The 21,564-nt window shown below is 49.7% G+C and overlaps 1 pseudogene; it reads right to left on the bottom strand.

Annotated features, from left to right (window-relative positions):
* Nucleotides 1–265: 265 nt before the first annotated feature.
* Nucleotides 266–21,564, bottom strand: part of LOC149337540 (uncharacterized) — a 136,986-nt pseudogene continuing 115,687 nt past the window's right edge.

The raw sequence follows: 21,564 nt of genomic DNA, 5'->3' as shown, positions 1-21,564 counted from the left end.
TTGGGTGTACTTCGGGTACCACTTTGACCTCGTTTTCTCTTAATGTGGTGGCTTGGGCACGTTCCGCGGCTGTGCAAGCTTTTCACCCGCGGTGTTTCGCCTATATCATGGTACCAAGCAGACGGTGTCGTTAACTGCCGCCTTTAAGAGAAAAGTCGTCGCCGCCGAACAGTTCTTAAATGAACAGCGCGGTGGTGGTGGTGTAAAACTTTAATATTCAAAGAGAGTTTGAGGGTCAAAAAACTCTGCTGCATGATCGGTATCCTTAGTCCGGGACACCGCACGACGAGGCCCCGTCTCGCGCCCGCTTTACTAGAGCCCTTTGGGACTCCAGTGTGGAGCAGTTGAGGTGGGCAGTCTCCCATGCCTATCGGGTGGGGGTGGGGGAAGGGGGAAGGTGAGGATTCTGAGTACATGCCCACACCATGTGAAAGATATCGCAGATCTCTCCACAGTACGGGCCGCGCCCATCTGTGTTCGGATCGAAGTGTTTTGCTATGGAAGGACAGAGAAGAGTTCCTGTCTGCAGGCGCCGCAGAGTTCGCTCCTCCGCCTTACTCAGCCCCTTGGCAGGTGCCGGGTAGAGACGGTGGCTGTCGCAATAATGAATTAGGATTTCGCGGAACCACAGAAGCGGTTTATGAGCTTCTGAGCCAGGAGAGCTAGGATGAGGAGCCCGGTGTGTGAGCGCTCGGGCGGCCGCATCAGCGGCCTCATTGCTTCGTAGACCCTGGTGGCCAGGAGCCCAGATCACTTTTGTGCGAGTTGGATCGGCGGGAGCGCGTCTTAGAATGTGGGAGGCAAGAGGTGATATTTCACCTGCAAGATGATGTTCACAGGCCTGGCGAGAGCCTGTGATAACTGTTCTGGATTTTGGATCGGCGGCAGCGAGAGCTATTGCGACTTCTTCCGCTCGTGTTGAATTTGGGGCCAGAAGAGATAGCCCATCGGCATTCATTCCCCGGTGGACTACGGCAGCCGTGAAGAATCCCGCGGGTGACGGCCCTGTGAAGTCCACGTAGTAGACGCCCTCTTTATATCCATATTGCCTCTCAAGCGTGCGAACCCGCGCGTGTCGTCTGCCTTCATGTGGTCATCTCCATGTTACGCGGGAGTGGAGCGACCCAGAGCATGTGGCGCCACAGCACCGGGATGTTCTCCGTCCCCTCTGGTATGCATGTGTGTTGGATGTGTAAGCGGTTTAGCAGGCGGCGCCCAGGTACTGTCTGTGATAGCCGCGGATATTGGTTCACGAGGTGAGCCTCCCGCAACTCCTGATAGGAGTTTACCACTCCCAACGCCTTCAGTTTGTCGTTGGAGGTGGCCACCGGGAGGTCCAGTGCTCGCTTTCTTGCCTTCCTGATGATGGCGTCAATGCGCTCGTCTTGTTGTTTGGTGGTGCGTAGGTACGGCACGGCGTAGAGGATCCGGCTGGTCACGAAGGCATGGGCGAGCCGTAGCGCGTCCCGGCCCCGCAGACCACCCCGCTTGTTGGAAACACGGTGGATCATGCGCCCTACCTGTTCACCTATGCTCTTGAGTTTCGCTATAGTAGAGTCCGGCCTAAGTTTGTTAATGACGAACAGACCCAGGATTCGGAGCTCAGCCACTTCTCTGATGGCACCGCCCGAGGCTCGAGAAAGGCCGTCATCCCGAAGTCGAATCAGCACTGGCAGAGTTCGTGAAATCATGGAGGTCAGGGGCACTTCGAGTGACCACAGAAGTGACCACAAAGAGTTGGCAAGAGAGCAGAGCAGCTCACGGGACCAGTTAAAGGCGCCAGCTAACTCCAGCAGGGCGCATCAAGCACTCGTAGCTAGGAGTTACATCCAGCCTGAGAACAACATCCCGGAAAGCTTGGTTGGGCGCTGGTTCCGAACGTTCAGCATTTGCAACGCACTTGATGGCAGAGAAGATATTGCCATGATTAATATACCAGCGTAAAAGACAGGGACGATGAAAGAGACAAAAAAAAGCGCTGACTCGCAGCTAAACATTATTGAAGTGAAGAGGGAATATAAATTTGGCAGAGGCTTAGCTTGGTTAAGCCCGGTAAGTTGCGAAAGCAATAGCCCTGGCTGCGCCTGATTTGGCTGGTGGTGTGTCTTGGTAGTGCTCTTAGTAAAGCTTATGTTTATAGACGTTTTGACCATTTGTTTTACATGGCATTATACTTACCACACGAGGGCCCCCACGTGCTGAGAGATTTATGCGTGCCTCGGTCGCCAAAACGAGCGGCTGACGCTAACGGATGATTGTCTAGAAGCTTCCCTGTTCTTTCACTCCCACTTCCTCTCTTCCTGTACGGTGCGGTTCGGGGTCCACTGATATGACAGAGAATTTGCTTTCCTCAAAAAGCGTTGCGTTCAAAGGGCAAGGCATCGCGCCGAACGGGTGGTGGCGTTCCTCCCTTCCTGTGGTTCAGGTGTCCACCGAGATGAGAGAGAATTACTGCGCCACGCTTTGCCCTTTGAACGTACCGCTTTTTGAGGAAAGAAAATGGCGCAGTAATTCTCTGTCATCTCGGTGGACACCCGAACCGAACGCTAAGCGCGCCGAGCGCGGCAGGAGCGGGACTTAGGCCGCGCTTGGTAGCTACGGCCTCGCTACGCGACGGCGCAAGTTGGAGCCCCGCTCTTGAAGCTGTGAAGTCAGACGGCTAAGCGCGCCGCGCGTGGCAGGAGCAGGAGTTAGGCCGCGCTTGGTAGCTGCAGCCTCGCCACGCGACGGCGCGAGTTGGGCCCCTGGTTTTTGCGGCAGATGGCATGATGTCACAGGAGGGAGTCATGCTAAAGGTCATTGGTAGCTACCGGCCTCGCTACGCGACGGGCTGAAAGTGCAACAAGTATTGCTTTCGCAATAATAGAAAATGCAAGCGACACAACAAAACTCATAATTACTTGTAAACATACATCACAACATGAGTCAAAAATCGCTTCGAACATTCCCATGGTCTTGATGGTCCAACTCGTTGCGTGTTAACGCGATGGACGGCACACTCACACTTCCGTCACCGAGTCGTAACGTGTATCTAGCCTCGATAATCTGCCGGTTAATGTGCTCCGAATGTATCGCTGAAAAGCGCTATACCGGAAGGAATAGGCAGCAGCCTTCACATTACTTGCAATACGCAGCCAAGTTAGAATCCTACCGATATTCAAACATCTCCCGTGCTCCCGTAATCTTACATTGATACACCTTCTAGTTTGATCCGCATAAACCGGACCGAAAGGTAACAGTATCCGGTACACCATATTCCTCTTACAAGGCATATGTACATTATCATGTTTCACTCTACATGTGTGCCTTTCCCGAACCACATTCACATATTTATTCTTAACAGTTCCGCAGATTATAGACAACATGTTTCCATTTGACATGCTAGCCGGTGAAACCTGGTGCAAAACTTGATTCATTTGTGAAATCAAAATATTCAAAACAGATGCAACACAACAGCCTGTACATATTCGTGAAAGACATGAAAGCGCCAGACGGCAGCACGGACGAGTAAGGGAACAGGACGAGCGCTGCACTTTCAACAGGATTTATTCAGGGAAGAACGTTTATATAGCCTTTGCCCTTATCCATGCTCTTAATCGCAGACATTCACCTCTCGTGCCGTTTTGCGCTCTTATGTCTTTCACGAATACGCACCTACAAGCCCAGCTTCAAGTACCTCTTAGTCTGTACATATGCCAGCTTTCTGCAGAAAACACTGCTTGTCAAATGTTACAAAGGCGGATTTAAGTAATTCTGTAAAAGGGTTTAAAAATCTTCGATGGATACACCCGCAGTATTTTGAAAAGAAATAGGGTTTTAACTTTCAATACACTGTCTCACTGCAGTGAACATGGCTTCGTGTGGAACAGAATAAAATAAATCCACAACATCTACCGAAAAGGCGCGTCCATCATCATGATGCAATTTTAACAATTCACAAACTTCATCAGATATTTTGGTAAAAAAGGGGTCTTCTACATCAAGCTTACCCAAATTTTTGAAAAAGAACCATCTAAGCGGCCTCAGCTAGGACCCCTTTTCAGTAACATTATTTCTAAAGGGCATTCCTTCCTTGTACGTTTTTACCGAAAAGAACACTTTCAATGCATTATTCTTGCATTTGGCAATCTGTTTACCAAGACAGACTAAACCTAGCTGCTCATACAATGCAACAGCTCTGTTGTTAACTTTCGTAGCTTTCACTTTGATAGCCGAAAAATTCTTTTCAATTGCTCGGGCTCCTGTTTCTGAAAAATTATCTTCAGATAAAACTATAAATCCACCTTCTATATCAGCTTGTAAAAGCCTTAGGTTTTTTTTTATTAAATAAAGATACAGTGGCTCGGGTTGAAGTTCCCTTATTACGAACAGAAACCCGATTGCAAGATTTGAGAAGGCAGTCAAAGCCCTCAAGAAGGCACTTTTCATGCTCCTCTGAATTGACCTTACTGGCGATTCGACGACTGATGGCAATCAGTTCTTGCGGTGATACTTGTGGTTCAAGTCCATACTTGGGTCCCTTCCGCAGAACAGATGACAGGTCCTCAGGCAGATGAATGTCCCCCACAACGACTAATCCTCCCCCAGAAGTCTTCCTCTTCGTACTTCTTTCCTTCAGCAGCTTGTCTAACACGCACACCCAGAGTTATCTGTCATTTGGTAAGGTAGCCTCTCCACAGACAGGAAATTATTGTCAACAAGCCAGGTAGGATATTGCTTTGGCTTGAAGTGCGCCAAAGGAGTTGTCTATGAAATTCTCCTCTCATGCGGCCGCTCATGTATAGGGCAAACTGGGCTCTGCTTTAACGAGCGAATCAGCGAACACGAAACAAACGAGCAAAATAAAGAAGGCCCAAATATGCCTAAGTATATAAGGTACTGCCCGTCACGCTCTTGTGAGCCATGTTGTTCCGATGTGCGGTTTCTCTCAAAAAGTAAAGATACAAAAGCCACGGAATTAATCCAAGCTTTTTTATTGCAAAGAAAGGAAGCATGTGTGTCAGCGACATGTCTATATCCTTGTATAAGGTGACAACAATTTTTCTTCCGTTCACTATCATATCAACTTTGAAGATGATAGTATTCCTTGCAAGTAAGACGGCATATATTTGTGCGTGTTGCCTTTGAATAAATCAGCTGTGAGTGGCGCTTCATCCCGTCTTTTGCCTTGTGTCATGTCTTTTTTCGAGCCTGTAACCAAAGATGAACCGTTGCCAACTCGACCGGCAAGATGGTCGTTTAAGTGAACAGTTCGTTCGTGTACAGCTTTGAAACGGCACATGATAGGATGCACAGAGTTGTGCTGTACTGCAAAAAGCACAAGCGAGTAGTGTATCCAAGTGCACGCAAAGCAGATAAAGTTAAGCGCATGCTAGAGTCGAAGAGAAACTTAGATTATGACAGCGGGCGCACTGAGGCCCGAGTTAAACGACCAAGGAGCGCGCAAGGGGCGCTCGCAAAACGTACCTCTTGGGAACAATGCCACACGACGGTAATCCAAGCGATGACGGCTAAAGCAGAGCGAGGCTTGAGCTGGCACAGTACGGTGCGCACGGACCACAGCACGGACAAATTCAGACGACGCAGTATGTTGCGCTGAGACGAATGGGGAGTGAGACAAGCGCTTAGAGGGACGCCCCTTCAGGCCGCCGCGAGCAGCCGCACGAGAGCACCCTGCAGAGAAAAGGGGACTCGGGCCATTACAGGAGCCGAGATGAAGCATTGTGCAGGGGGAGTGGCCCTCACATACAGCTCGGGATAAATCAGGTTCCGCGTGGCTGGTGTACGCCGGCAGGGACCACCTCCGCCCGCAGAGGACATCAGCGGCCACTTTCATCGATATCCTGTATATGAACAGTCTTTGTCAAAAGTAACCAGGCTCCATGGTTTGCTTCTCATTCGTATAAGAGAGGCCTCACGGCTTCCCTAAAGATCAAAAAGTTCTTTGAAGGTGAGAACAGGGGTTCTTCTTACCATACAGAGATTTAGAGCTTGAGATCTGTCATAATAGCTTTAATATACGACTGAGAAGAAAAACGTGCAGCCTGGTTATGTTTGCCAAAGACTGTACATAGTATATATTGCCGCTGGTTGCGCGCGGGACGAAGTCTGGAACGACGAAAGCGGCGCAATGACTGGCTTAAGCCGGCGGAGACCACCTCCACCCGGATACGACATCAGCAGACACTTCCAGCAATATCCTGTATGTGTACATAGTTTATATGGCCGCCCAACCCCTATCCTTTCTTCTACCGCTCCCCCCCCCCCTTTTTCTTTCCCTCTGCATGTCCTTTTACTCCCGCCATCCGCAGCTCAGGTGTTTCAGGTTTCGATGGCAGATACCGCGTTGAACGAATTCGGCAGTCGGGAACAGAAGAAGCATGGTACGGTCAACCTTGGAACGCAGGAGCCGTTCTCCCAGAAGAAAAGGCATCATATAGATAGAAGGCAAAAAAAAGACAACGCGGACATTCACACTGTGGTGAGAGGAGATGCGAAGAGGACGCCCTTTATCGAACGGGTACTGCGGGACCTGTCAGCGTTCACCCTGCTCCCTGGTCGCTCGTCGCCTGTCCTTTCCCCTGCAGCCTGGCGTAGTTGCGGTGATACCATGGTGGAAGAAGAGTCTATTCTTCCACCGTGTATGATACCACTCAACTCGGTGAACAGTTACGTGCGCCAGTCGAATTTATCTTTCCTTAGGGAGCCAAATTCTCTCTGTCTGGTCGGACAGGCTTTTCTTCACAATGTGCCCATTTCCTTTTCTCCAAAGCCTGTAGCCCTGCGAACGAAGCTTCACCCCAAGCGGAAGCAGAAAGGAAGAACTGGACGTGTCCCGTCCGAGGCAGTAGCATGCAACTGCCAGACAACTGCCAGACTCCCCTCGAACATTTCGTGGTTTCCAATAGGATAACTAAACGAAATGTTGAAGTTTTGCTAGATTTTTGATTAGCACAAAACGAAAGAAGCACACATAGCACACATATAACTGTCTCACACATCTCGGTGGACACCCGAACCGCGCTGTAGCGGAAGGGAGGAAGGTGGGAGTGAAAAAAAAAAAAGGAAGAAAGAGGTGCCGTAGTGGAAGGCTCCGGAATAATTTCGACCAGCTCGGGATCTTTAATGTTCATTGAGATCGCACGGCCCACGGGCGCCGTGGCCGTGGCCGATACGCGGCCACCGCGGTCCGAGCAGTGGCGCGGCGAATCACGTGGTTTCACGCCTCAGCCACACCTCCGGCCCTCCTCCTGCTGAAGGTCAAACTGCAACACCCGATGGCCTTGGCAAAACATGGCGTAGTGGAGCTCTCGCTCCAAAATACTCCGCATAATTACGCATACGGCACAAAGGATCTAATTAGCAACAATACAATAAAAAGACAATGGTAGACAGAACATTGAAACACAAAATTCATATGCTGCCGATGTTTAATTGCGGTACAAGTCATTATAATTATTGTGGAGTTGCATGCTTTCTAATATAAGGTGTTGGTTCCATTTTTGGTTTTTACGTTGGTACGGGATTCAAGTATTTCGGCAGGTGGTAGTGTAGTCTATGTAGAGGGCGATTTCAGCGAGAGAAGAGGATTGACCAGAACTCTATTTTCTTGATGAAATAGGGTGCTCCTGCAGATCTCGTAAGATTACACAGACTTATGGAAGTGGTATTGTTATTCCTGGTACTTCCTTTATATTGCATAATAAGGTTGAATGTGCAAAAACATTAATAAAAGGAAATAGGGCCTTTGCATGGGCGTCGTAAATGGTGTTAGCTGCGTGACGAACGGCTTTTTTCTGTAATGTTACTTTGAGTTTACGTTGCTTAGGATAAGGCAGCAATAAATGATATGACGGAAAATAAGGAGTCGTAATGCATACGTTTATTGTTGAACCTGATCCGACAACCTGGGCGCTTGCGCCAAATTTCCTTGCCACATGGCCCATATGTGTGTTCCAACTTTAGTGTTGATTAAAGATTACCTCTAAGCTTTCATCTTGCGTCAATAGTTTCATTTCTTCTGAACCAAGTTGTACATTGAAATATCGGGTTATTATCCTTTGTAGAGGCTCAGGTTTGGTTTATGGTTTACGTGATAGAGCTTTTGTTCACTATAGTCCACTGAAGCAAAATCATTAGTATAATATTTTTGGAATGTTTGAAATCACAAATGCTGTTCGCCTAAAAAAAAGATTCGCATTATTTCCGTAATTAATGTAATATGTGCAAAGTATTTCAAGAGCAGTGCTCAAATCTCACATTACCGGGTATCGTAATCGTAGGCTACCATTTCTTTCTCCTTTATCCTGCGCTTATTACGGGGCAGTAAATGTGGTTAAAACCTTACTATTTCTTTAGTGCAATCCTTTCAAGCCTGCAAATGTTTACTTAGGCTGCAGCGGAGAGCAAGTATAAATAGCCCTCAAAGGAATAGTGACTGCTAATACCTCGACGTATGCACGAATTTACGCCAGCTGAGGGCGAAGGCAACGATCTTGCGAAAGCGATCGGTACAAAAGAATGGAAAAGGAACAGTACATTTTTTCTGAAGTGAAGTGACAGGGGACGCCATTATATCAAAGTAATCCACAGAAGCAGCCGAAAGCCAGAGCTGGTTTTGAAAAATATTGTTGCGGAAAAGAATATATTTACAGATATTTACAAATAGACAAGAACAGCTGCGAGCGGCACCGAGAACACAGTCCGAACTTCGTTGTCGTCTTCTACTCTTCGCACTCGTGCCATCGCTCTTCGTCGTCGTCGTCTACCCGCATCAGGACCCCCGGCTGCTGAAACGCCGTCTCGGCGCTAGGGCGGCGACGTATGAGCGTCGTGGTAAGGTTTAAGGCGACAGACGTGGACGATGTCGGTGGTGGCGCCAGATGACGAGGGCGAGGTTTCAAGGGGAGCAATTTCATAGTTCACGTCGGTAACACGGCGCACGACACGATAAGGGCCACGGTAGTGCGAAAGGAGCTTCTCGGAGAGACCGACGCTGCGAGAGGGCGTCCAGAGAAGGACGAGTGATCCTGGGGTATATTCGACGGCCTGGTGACGGCGGTCGTAGGCTGACTTCTGGGAAACTTGAGAGGCTTGGAGCCTACTACGTGCTATTTGGCGCGCCAGCGTGGCCTGGGAGATGGCGTCCCGAGCGTAAGCAGTGGTGGGGGCTGAAGAAGGCGGCATGAGTGTGTCCAAAGGCAAGGTGGGATGCCTACCAAACAAAAGGTAGAAAGGAGAATAGCCTGTTCTGTCATGAAGGGAAGAGTTATATGCAAATGTCACATAAGGCAAGGCTGCGTCCCAATCTCGGTGGTCTGGCGATACGTACATGGCTAACATGTCGGTGAGCGTGCGGTTGAACCTTTCCGTAAGCCCATTGGTTTGTGGGTGGTAAGCTGTCGCGAGCTGGTGCTGCGTGTCACACGAACGAAGAATGTCGTGAACTACTCTGGATAGAAAATAACGACCGCGGTCGGTGAGCAGTTGACGAGGGGCGCCGTGGTGAAGGATGACGTCTTGCAGAAGAAAATCGGCAACATCGGTAGCGCAGCTGGACGGCAAAGCACGCGTGATGGCGTACCGAGTCGTATAATCAGTTGCGACAGCGATCCACTTGTTGCCGGAGAGGGACGTCGGAAAAGGGCCAAGAAGGTCGAGGCCAACACGGTGAAAAGGTTCAGGAGGTATGTCGATGGGTTGCAGAAGACCGGCAGGCAGAGTGGAGGGCCTTTTCCGACGTTGACACAGGTCGCAAGCGGCCACGTAACGCTTGACGGAACGATAGAGACCAGGCCAAAAGAAGCGATGCCGCACCCGAGCGTACGTGCGGGACACGCCAAGGTGACCGGCTGTCGGCAGATCGTGCAGTTCTGCAAGGACAGAAGAGCGTAGACGTTGGGGTATCACGAGCAGGAGCGGAGGGCCATCGGAGCGTAGGTTTCGGCGATACAAAATGCCGTTCTGGAGCACATAAAGGTTCAGAGACGGAGATCGGTTTGCAGAACGGATGCCATCAAAGATAGGTCGTAAAGATGAGTCGTGACGCTGTTCGTTGGCAATATCAGCAAGATCGGAGATAGCTAAGAGGCAGGGCAGGGTCTCAGCGTCCTCTAGGTCAGGTGGTTCCACAGGGTATCGGGATAAGCAGTCAGCGTCCTGGTGATGGCGCCCTGACTTGTACACGACGGAGTATGAGTATTCTTGGAGGCGCAATGCCCAGCGACCAAGGCGACCGGTGGGATCTTTTAGTGAAGACAACCAACAGAGAGCGTGGTGATCAGTGACAACAGCGAATGAACGGCCGAACAGGTAGGGTCTGAATTTAGCTACTGCCCAGACAAGGGCAAGACACTCGCGCTCAGTAATGGTGTAATTTTGCTCTGCGGCTGAAAGTAGGCGGCTGGCATAAGCGATGACTCGATCTTGACCCTGTTGACGTTGGGCTAGGACGGCGCCGATGCCATATCCGGAGGCGTCAGTGCGAACCTCTGTGGGAGACGACGGGTCAAAATGTGCTAAGATGGGCGGAGTGGTCAGCAAATGGACGAGAGATGAAAATGAGTTCTCTTGAGCAGGGCCCCAGGTAAAGGGGGTGTCGTTCTTCAGAAGATCGGTGAGGGGACGAGCGATGCCGGCGAAATCTTTGATAAAACGGCGAAAATATGAGCACAAGCCGACAAAGCTGCGCACATCTTTCGACGACCTTGGAAGAGGAAAGTCCTTCACAGCTTGAATTTTGATGGGATCTGGGCGTACACCAGAAGCGTCAACGAGGTGTCCGAGAATAGTGAGTTGGCGACGACCGAACTTGCATTTCGATGAGTTCAGCTGAAGTCCGGCGTTACGAAACACTGTCAGAATATTAGAGAGGCGCTCGAGGTGCGTGGCAAAAGTAGGCGAGAAAACCACAACATCGTCTAGGTAACAGAGGCAGGTGGACCATTTAAAGCCACGAAGAAGGGAGTCCATCATTCGTTCGAAGGTAGCCGGGGCGTTACAGAGGCCGAACGGCATGACTTTAAACTGGTATAAGCCATCGGGCGTCACGAAGGCGGTCTTCTCGCGGTCCTTTTCATCAACAGCAATTTGCCAGTACCCCGATCGAAGATCAATTGAAGAGAAATATTTGGCGCCATGGAGGCAATCTAAGGCATCATCGATCCTTGGGAGTGGATATACGTCTTTTTTTGTGATGCGGTTGAGGTGCCGATAATCAACGCAGAAGCGCCAGCTGCCATCCTTCTTTTTCACCAGGACGACTGGTGAAGCCCAAGGACTTGACGAGGGCTCGATGATGTCTTTTGCGAGCATCTTGTCCACCTCTTGATTTATGACGGTGCGTTCGGCGCTGGACACTCGGTACGGACGTCAGCGGAGAGGAGCGGAATCACCGGTGTTTATGTGATGCGTCACCACAGAGGTCCGAGCCAAAACACGGCTGTCAAAGTCGAAGATGTCGCGGAAAGATGATAAGAGGCACCTAAGATCGCGAGCTTGCATCGGCGGTAGGTCAGAAGCGATCATGTCGGCGTAGTCGTCCGTTGGGCTCGCTGTTGATGGGGCCGCAGGCAACCGGCATTGCTGAGTGGAAGGTAAGCAGCTGTCCACCACTGATATCACACATTCGGCAGCAGGGCACAGCGTGGCGAGTGAGATGCCTTGCGGGAGCGGTTGGATGGATGAACTGAAGTTCAGGACCGGAAGGCACGCTCGGTTGGCCGACATTGTAAATACAATGTGTGGAAGCGCAATGCTGCGCGTCAGGGCGACGTCAAGTTCCGGAGTGACTACGTAGTGACCATCAGGTACAGGGGGAACAGATGAGAAAGAGATGTAAGTTGCGGCTTGAGGCGGTAGACGGACAAAGTCGACAGCACAAAGACGGTGTATAACTGGGGACGGCGACTCAGCAGAAAGAGGAAGGTCAAGCTGAACAACATTAGTGGCGCAGTCAATGAGGGCTGAATGCTCAGACAGGAAGTCGAGGCCAAGAATGACTTCATGCGGGCACTGGTCCAGAACAGAGAACAGAACGGATGTATGGCGGCCGGATATGGTCACACGGGCTGTGCATAGTCCAACAACATGAGCAGTTCCGCCGTCGGCAACGCGGAGAACGGCTTTGGGTGCAGGGGTCAGTACTTTTCGGAGGCGGCGTCGTAGGGCTGAACTCATGACGGATACGTGCGCGCCTGTATCGATCAGGGCTCTCACAGGCACTCCATCGACATGAATAGCGAGCAAATTATGGTGTGCGCGAAGGGCTAATTGAGGATTTTGGGACTGGGGCTGTACTGCAGCATCACCTCTAGACACTGCAGCGTCTAGTTTTCCGCTTGCGAGCGTCCGTAGGGGCAGGGAGAGGAGCGACGGCGTTGGGGCGAACGAGACTGGCGACGCAGGGGGGACGGGGAGCGGCTGGAGCGGGTAATCTGGCCGTCGACTGTAGCACTGTGCTGGGCTGGAGGGGGCGTGTAGTGGCTGGGCTGTTCGTCGTCGTGGTGGGAGCTGAGAGGACGGTATGTGCTGCGACGGGACCAATAATTTCGACAGTGGCGGGAGATGTGGCCAATGCGGTGGCAATGGAAACAAATGGGCCTGTCGTCGGTTGTCCGCCAGTCGTTAGGGTTTCGGCGACGCGGAGTGAAGTACGAAGGTCGTCCAGGAGCAATCGCAGTGATTTCGGGTGGTGGTGAAGACCGTACAGGGCTGACGGGCTGGAAACCAAGGTTGGCAAGCTCTTGACGGACGACAGCTTGTACCAGAGAGATGGTAGGTAAGCGGGTGTCGCCATCATGTAGATGCTGGGGGGCAGGGGACATAGCTTCGAGCTCGCGTCGGATGATGCGGGTCACATTTTCTGGGGGCGCTGGAGTTGCCCGGTGTCGCAGGTCTTCACATGAAGAAGTCGCAGCCGTGTTGGGGAGGCGTGTGTACGGCTGGCTAATACGCCTGCTTTTGGCTTCCTCGAAGCGTCGACATTCCTTAATAATTCCGTCGACTGTAGTGCAGCTCTTGTATACGAGCAAGTTGAAGGCATCGTCGGCGATTCCCTTCAACACGTGGCCGACTTTGTCAGACTCGGGCATGTTGGCGTCAACTTTGTGACAGAGGGCCAGCACATCCTGAATGTACGACACATAGGACTCCGTAGATGTTTGAGCTCGGGAGGCGAGGTCCTTCTTAGCGGCAAGCGTTCGGCCGAGCGGCCGTCCAAACAATTCGCGGAGTTTCTCTTTGCACACGTCCCAGCTGGTCAGATGATCTTCGTGTGTCTCATACCAGACCCGGGCGGTGTCTTTTAGATAGAATATTACATTTGCGAGCATAAGGGTCGGATCCCAGCGGTTGTAGGTACTCACTCGCTCGTACATGTTGATCCAGTCGTCGACGTCAGTGTTGTCGGTACCAGAAAATGTCCCAGGGTCCCGAGGGGGAGAAAGAACGAGTGATGTCATGGCCGGGGCTGAGGTTTGCTGGGCGGCGTCGTGGGTCATGATGAGTGAAGGCAACTGGCGGCCGCTGCGGAGCTCCGTCGTCGGTAGACGTAGGGGAAATCCGCACCTCCACCAAATATGTTGCGGAAAAGAATATATTTACAGATATTTACAAATAGACAAGAACAGCTGCGAGCGGCACCGAGAACACAGTCCGAACTTCGTTGTCGTCTTCTACTCTTCGCACTCGTGCCATCGCTCTTCGTCGTCGTCGTCTACCCGCATCAATATGTCCGTCATACAGCTTCAAAGCTGCGACGCGCCTCCACATTGCTGATGAAATTTCTTTTTATTTGACAGGCATAGTATAATTTGTACTGAGCGAGAATTCTGTAATGGTATCAGTGAATATTAGAATAATTAGAAGCAATTCCTAGGTCAGTTGCTGGATTAAAGATATGTGGCAAAAGCTATTCATGGAATTATTTAGTACGAACGATAGTTTGTAAACAGCAATGCGGTAGGAATAATGGGTCACCAGTTTGCTGTCAAACTCTCGAACGATTCTAAGAAATATGGCGTTTCAATGTCGCATTTTCTCGCAGCACCTTTTTCTCGAAAGGGAAGGTATACCGCTCGTCTTTGGGTTTTGATATGCCGCAAAAGAAGCCAAAAACATTTTCCTGCGGCGCGAAAACCATCCCGCCGAACGCATTCGAAATGTGCTATTTGTAGCAATCTCCCTGCAGAAGATCTTGCTTCAATGGCGCTGTTTTCTGTAACGGTGTTTTCACTGAAACTTCAATGGAACTTTAGTGTCACAAAATACCTACTGGAAAAAGCATTCGTAAACCCTATGCGATGCCGAAAAAGAAAAGTGGATTTCTCGTTTTTCAGATAAACACGTTTAAAAAACATAGAGCCTGAAACTCCGTCTTTGGCCTATGGAAAGTATACTGCTGTTTCGGTCCAGAGCAGGGACGACCCGTTTTGGTTAAATCCTTGAGCAAAAATTCAGAGGGTTCAGTGCATTTCATAGGAACTCAACTTGCAGGGCGAAGCCATTATGATATGCAGAGAATGTTCCAAAAATGTGAAACAGTTTTGAAAACCTGAGCGTACCGGTGGTGCATATCGCAGAAAAATGTTCATTTCTTTCTCGTTCAGACAAGCAAAATAGAAATACTTTGAGGCGAAAACTCCGTCTCTGGTCTGCAATAAGTATACGTCTGCTTGTGGCAGGAATAGGGCGACTGATGTTCGTGAAATTTCTTCGCTGGAAGCTCTAGCACGATGCTTTCCTTTCATCTGCGTATCTTTTACGAACTCCTAAATATTTGCACAGATTACAGGACAGGGTTATAGTACCACACGGCTGTCACAGTTTCTCGGACACTTTTGAATAACAGAAATAATGTTCTTTGCGCATTGAAGAGCACTACTTGTGCTTTCCGGAATCGCTAATCCTCGTGGAAGCATTCGAGTCTGTCAATCTCTTGAGTGTATCTGCCCCTTAAAACTGCTCGATCGTATTTTCCCTGACGGCAGCTCCATCACAACCACAAAACTGGACGAACTTTTTCGAAGAATATGCGAGGCATTGCTCGCGCACTGACCGACTGCGTACAGGAGCACCGTACCAATCTGCGGCTAAGTCTCGCTCCTGGCACTTTTTTCGGGCTGCTATGGCTCGTTTTAATGGTGAGTCATCTATACAAGGCATAATATTTCTAGAAATGGGTATTTCTCTAGTTCAAGGCGAGAAGACATTAAGTCAAAACAGAACCAGATAAGCCGCTACTCCCTTCTCTGCTCGTACACTTGAGGTTTGATCGCACTGTTTTACCTGCAGTCGTGAGGTGAAAAATAAAGGAAAGGAAACACCTTTTGGCCATCTTGTCGCCAACACGTGTTCGTGGTTGGGTACATAAGAATTTTATCATTTTGTCTGTGGTATATTTTGCAAGCAATTCAACTGTGACCATAAAATGGGTATGAAATATTCTTTAAGCCAATAACTCCTTTCGCGCGAAGGCCAAAGTGGCGGATTGCAATTTTTGAACAGTAAATTTCAAAGAGCACTGGGAGACACTTTTTGATATATCTATGCTATAATTGGAGGACGCAACTATATTTTTTTACTTGCCAATCCTTCACGTCAAGGCAATGTGCAACGCGTTCCACAAAAAAAAAATATATCTAAGACTTCACTAGCTCCTTGCATAAATTATTTCTGGGACGAATCCTCAGCAACATTTTTTATATGCCATGTCTGGCAGCCTGGCGGACGGGAAGTTGATTGATAGAGCGGAATAATACATAAAAAGTGAACATTCGTGCAATTAAACGGAAGAAAAAAGGTCCTCAATGCGTTTCTTCGGCGGTGTTCTTGCAACTGTACAGTTATGGACTAAGGTTTCGTGCAGGGTCACAGAAAAAAAAAAGAACATTTCTGCGTGGTCGGTCAGATCAACAAAAGCATTACACGCGTTAGCGGACAAGCGCGCTGCTTACGCTGGAACAAATACCAAACCGCCAAGCAAAGAAACGCAGAAACGATGTAACAAAACACGTTACACGGCTAGTCGGTGCTGCATATTTTGTTGAAGTAATCGAGCACTGCATTGTCAAGTTCTCTCTGTGTCTCGTCTGAAAATGTAGCGCTGGGTTGCTTTTTCAAGAAACGGAATATTTTTCTCGAATCCTCCTCCCCAATGTTCGTGTCCGTGCCTGTGTTCTTTTCGTTCACGCTCCGACAATAGTTCTATGAAATGATATAAAGCGATAAATAGTACTACTACTCTTCTGTCCTAGAAAAGTGGGAGTTCGAACCTCAGCATTCTCCGGCCATTTCTTCCACGTGCGTCATTCAGCGACGTAGTGCAAGGCCATATTGCGTCATGACGGATTCTGTGCATAATATCGTCCTCATTATTTAGCCAGAAAGGGCTCCCGAAAAGGACCAAGGCTACTTTTCATCGATCAATTGCCGCAGTTGTTTTCCTTTTGAAGGCGTTCTATTTATTTTAGGGGCACATACACCTAGGTGCGTGTTTTCTGGTCTGTAATGATGCGTTATACATGGATCATCATTATTATACATGATCATCACATGGAATTCTCCAACGACCGCTAAATAATTTAAAATCAGATTTCTTTATTGTGCTCTTTCGGTTTTGGTTTCAAGAGCCGAAGGATGACTATGACGACAAAGTGTGGTTACAGGCCACATGAGGCCTGAAAAAACTGCAATATTCTGAAGTATTGAGTGACAGCAGTCCGGAGAGCAGGAAGACAGGAAAAATGGCTTCTAATCAAAACTATTTACCTGGGCTGACTTGCACCTGCAAACGACTGAATGAGTCGGGGGCGGCGTTGCAACAAGCGTAGTCGTCAAAACGAATGCTCGCCGCTCCCTGGCGTGCTCATTTTAAAGCTGGTAGCGAACTTTCGAGATAAAGCATGTAAAGTTACTAGAACACTCTGGAACAATATAGGCTCGGCTCTGCCTGGATGCGATCAATCGAGAGAAATCTGAGCGCGCCTTTCATTTAAAAAAAAAGCTGTAAAGCGGCGTGCCGGCCGCTTTGAAGAAAAAAAAAACAACACTACAAAGATTCGCGCATTGTTGCTCTCTCAGAGAAGCATCGACCCGATGCTTTAAAAGATAGGGCGACTACAAACAAATTAAACGGATTGCACAAAAATAAACACCGAGAGCAGAAACACAGCGCCCTTTATCGCGCATAATAGGGCTTTCGACGGACGACATGGACAACTTCTGGTCGTACGCGTGCCGCTGGAATGCAGTCATTTCGTCACGGACGATTTCATAGTTCATTTCACCTAGCCGACGAAGAACCTTGTACAGACCGAAATAGCGCTGCAAAAGATTTTTCCTCCGTCCACGACGGGGAATGGGAGTCCAAACCCAGACTCGGTCTCCTGGCTGTATTCCGCGTTTCGTCTTCGTAGGTTGCAGCGTCTGGTGTCGGTCCGCTGCTGGTCTTTGATCCTTAATCGGGTAAGTCTTCGGGCTCCTTCTGCGCGTTGAAAGGAAGACCGCGACATCGACGTTATCTTCTTCGGTAACGTTGGCCAGCATGGCGTCCAGCGTGGTCGTGGCCTCCCTGCGTAAAAGGCGTCATGGGTGGTCTCCTACACTGCAGTGTTGTAGGCGAAGACTACGTAAGCAAGATGACGTCCCAGGTCTTGTGTTCGGCATCGGCATACACGGCGAGCATATCGGCGATAGTTTTGTTCAGGCTCTCGGTAAGTCCGTTGGTCTGCGGATGGTATGCAGTTGTCCTCCGGTGGCTGGTTTGGCTGCAATAAAGGATGGCTTGCGTCAGTTCCGCTGCCAGTGCTGTTCCTCTGTCCGTGATGAGCACATCGGGGGCGCCGTGTCGCAGAAGAATGCACTTCAAGAAAAATTAGGCGACTTCTGCTGATGTTCCAATCGGTAGGGCTTTTGCCTCGGTGTATCGGGTCAGGTAGTCAGTCGCTATAATTATCTACTTATTTCCAGATGTTGATTTCAGGAAAGGGCCAAGGAAGTCCATGCCGATCCGCTTAAAGGGCTTGAGGAGGTTCAATGGGGTTCAGAAATCTTGCTGTTCGGGTTGGAGGGGTCTTTTGTCGCTGACAATCTCGGCAGGTTTTCACATAATGTGCGACAACGGCAGACAGTCGGGGCCAGTAATACTTGTCTTGAATGCGGCTGAGGGAGTGAGAAAACCCGAGATGTCCAGCTGTCACCTTTTCGTGTGAGGCCTGAAGAACTTATTCACACAGAGCTGCAGGTGCAACAAGGAGGTAGCCTGTTTTGTTCACTGACAAGTTCTTCACGACAACATCAACGTGTACACCGAACGAAGACAATGCTCGCTTGAACGAGGAAGGGGATGAAGAAACCTTGCCTTCCAAGTGATCGATGAGGCGTTTAAAGTCGGGCTCCGAGTGTTGCTGCTTTTAAAAACAGCTAGAGCGATTGGCCCCAGAAAAGAGTCCTCACCTCGTCCGGCTGCAGTGAATCTACAGGTTCTCGTGACAGGCAACCGGCGTCTGTGTGCTTGCGTCCTGACTTGAAAAATGACGCTGACGTCAAACTTCTGGAGGCGCAAGCTCCATCAGGCCAGTCGGCCGGAGAAGTTCTTCGAACTGGCAAGCATGCAGAGTGCGGAGTGACCGCTGACCAGATGACAGGATTTTAACGCTCTTTTAAATGGGACGCCTGCTTTTTTCAGTTGGGTCAGAGGCTCGGCGATGTGCGAAAAAGGTCTTGACAAATAATGGGTAATACGCGCAGAGTCCCAGGTATCTGCTCACAGCTTTCTTATCGAGTGGCGGTGGAAACAGTGCAATAACACCTGTTTTCTGTGGGTCTGGGCGCGCTGTCTTGCATAGGAACAGCAGCTCTTCGTAGGGAAAGTTGCACTTATCTGCTTTCAGGGTCAGGCCGGAAGACTTGATTGCGTCTGTTTGAAGCCTGTTTAGGTGGTCTGCATGCAATGTTCGAGGTGAAGACAACAACGTCATATTTAAATACACCAGACAGATCTGCCACTTAAAGCCTGCCAGCACTGTATCCATTACTCGCTGAAACGTCTCTGGTGCGGAACAGAGAGCAAATGGCGTCACCATGAACTGTAAGAGGCCATCTGGAGTGATGGATGGGGTCTTTTCACGATCTTTTTCATCGACCTCAGCTTGCCAGTAGCCGCTCCGGAATCCTTTGGTCAGAGATTCTTGGCGTTGCAAAGCCGGTCTAGTGTGTGGCGGATGTCGGGAGGGAGGAGTAAACGTCCTTTTTTTTTTGCTGAAGCGGCAGTAATCAAAGCAGAAGCACGCCGTCAAGTGCGCCGTCTTCTATCTCAAGTGCACCGTCTTTCAACCTCACTCGAACAACCGGTTCGGCCCAGGGGCTCTTTAAAGCTTGGACGACGTCGTCGCGAAGTATTTCTTCCATTTGGTCCCGGATGGCTTGTAGTTCTCGAGGCGACACTTATTTGGAGCTTTGGCGGAGAGGCCGGGCATGCTGGTCGGTTATAATGCGATGCTTGGAAATCGGCGTTTGTCGGACCTTCGACGATGACTACAAGCACTCGCTGTTACTTGGAAGCAGATTGCGGATCTGGTCTCGTCTGTTCCGGGGCAGGGCTGCGTTGATGCCGAAAGTGGGCGAGTTCTCTTGTTTAGGCAAATATTCTGCTGATTAGTCGGAGAGGACGAATAAGTCTCGTATGTCGGATATTTCGTCGAAGAAAACAATCGCCGGTCCTCTTTTAGCGTTCTGGTATTTTTCGCTGACCTTAGTCAGTAGTTGTTCGGCTTGGCCATTGTAGAAATGCGCGATGCCTTTCGCGATGCTGGTTCCTCGGTCTAGAAGAAAGTGCATGTTTCCGTCGATGATGGCTTCAGTGTTATTGGCTATGGTGGCGCCTAGTTTGAGGACGCTTGAGCGGGGTGTAACGCTCACTTGTTCACCCAGGACACTCGAGCAACGTGATGTCTTAGAGTTCTCATCAAAGGGATGGCATGATCCGTCGAAAACGTGGTCAGCTTGGATCGCAGGTCGATAATTGCCTGATGCTCATTAAAGAAATCCATGCCCAAAGTGTCTTCGTGGGAGCATTGCCGTGGCAGAGCGAAGGTAGCAGGATAGGTATGTGCCTTGACAGTCACTCGCACTGTGCGTCGTCCAGATGGGGTAATTATGCAGCCCCCTGCGATGCGAATTTTTCGAACCCCCGCTTGAATGATTCCCATGTCTCCAATGCAGCTTCGTGGTTTTCGAACCAAATTCTGGCTGGTCTTTCCATGGCGAAGAAAACCTGGCTTAGTTTAGCCTGGTCATACCAACTGCTGAATACGACGACACGGTCAAACTGTTCCTGCCATTGTTAAGGATCACCGCCGGGTGAGCCGTTGAACATGGGCGGCAGTCGGGGCTGGTGCAAAATAATGGGGGCTGGTGTCGTAGCCATGGTTGGTGTTGGAATTGACGAGTCCTTCTTTGCTCGCGTACGGTCCGGCAGTAGTCCGTATTCAGGTGAACGCCTCTGGAGACGACGGCTGCTTTGCGCCTCGTCTTCGGTTGGGACGGCTTCTGCAGGTTTCTCGTGATCTTCGAGACGGTTCGAGCTGCTCTGACGGCTCCCAGGGGGTGAGGGGGACACGGATATCCGTTAGCAGCTCCACCAGATGTCACGCAGTGGCGACTGCAGTCCGGAGAGCAGGAAGAAAGCAAAACTGGCTCCTAAACAAATCTATTTCGGCTGACTTGCACCCGCAAAGAACTGAAATAGCCTGTAGCGGCGTAGCAACAAGCGTGCTCGGCGGTTGTAGAACCAAATGCCCGCCATCCTAGGCCGTGCCCATTTTACAGCTGGTAGCCAACTTTCGAGATAAAGCATGGAAAGTTACTAGAACATTCTAGAACCATGTGGAATCGGCTCCGCGTGAATGCCGCCAAGCGAGATAAAACTGGGTGCGTCTTGCATCACAAAATAAAAAGCCGTTAAAGCGGAGTGCCGGCAGCTTTGAAGAATAAAAAAAAAACATTCACTACAAAGATTCGCGGCAATATAAACGGTGCTTCTATATACGCTGTCACTAGGCTCTTGAAGAAGGCTGTCTTCAGCAGTATAGTGAATTAAAGCGATCAAGTAGCGATTACATCGCACATTTTTCATGCTTCACGCGGTGTATAATCAGATTTTGACGTCACAACCATCGGCCGGATGTTGAAGCCGACACCAATCAGCATGAGTGAAAAATTCGGTTATAAATTAATTAGTGGTCGTAAGCGCATACCAGATTGTGATTCATGCATTGTAGCGTCATGCGCATTATTGTGCAGAAGAAAACCCGCCACCAAAATTAGGTCCCTATATTCCTTTAGGAAAAAAATAATCGCTGTTGCTGCTACTAAGAACGCAGAAATTCAAATCTTATACCTTAAACATTTTTCAGCCCTCTCTAATTCTTGCTTGACATACGTTCCAAGCAGGCACGAAGAAATTCCTCCGTGAAAGAAATCTAACTTGCATGTAGGAGAATTACGTTTGCGCTCGCTGCCTCTACTAAACGGGACGACCGCTCTGACCTCTTCATTGCGTCAGTT

Source organism: Amblyomma mixtum, chromosome 7 (assembly GCF_055824585.1).
Source record: "Amblyomma mixtum isolate Tamu chromosome 7, ASM5582458v1, whole genome shotgun sequence".
Lineage (NCBI taxonomy): Eukaryota > Metazoa > Arthropoda > Arachnida > Ixodida > Ixodidae > Amblyomma > Amblyomma mixtum.
The sequence above is the reverse complement of the archived record's forward strand: the minus strand, read 5'-3'. Positions and strand labels throughout refer to the sequence as shown.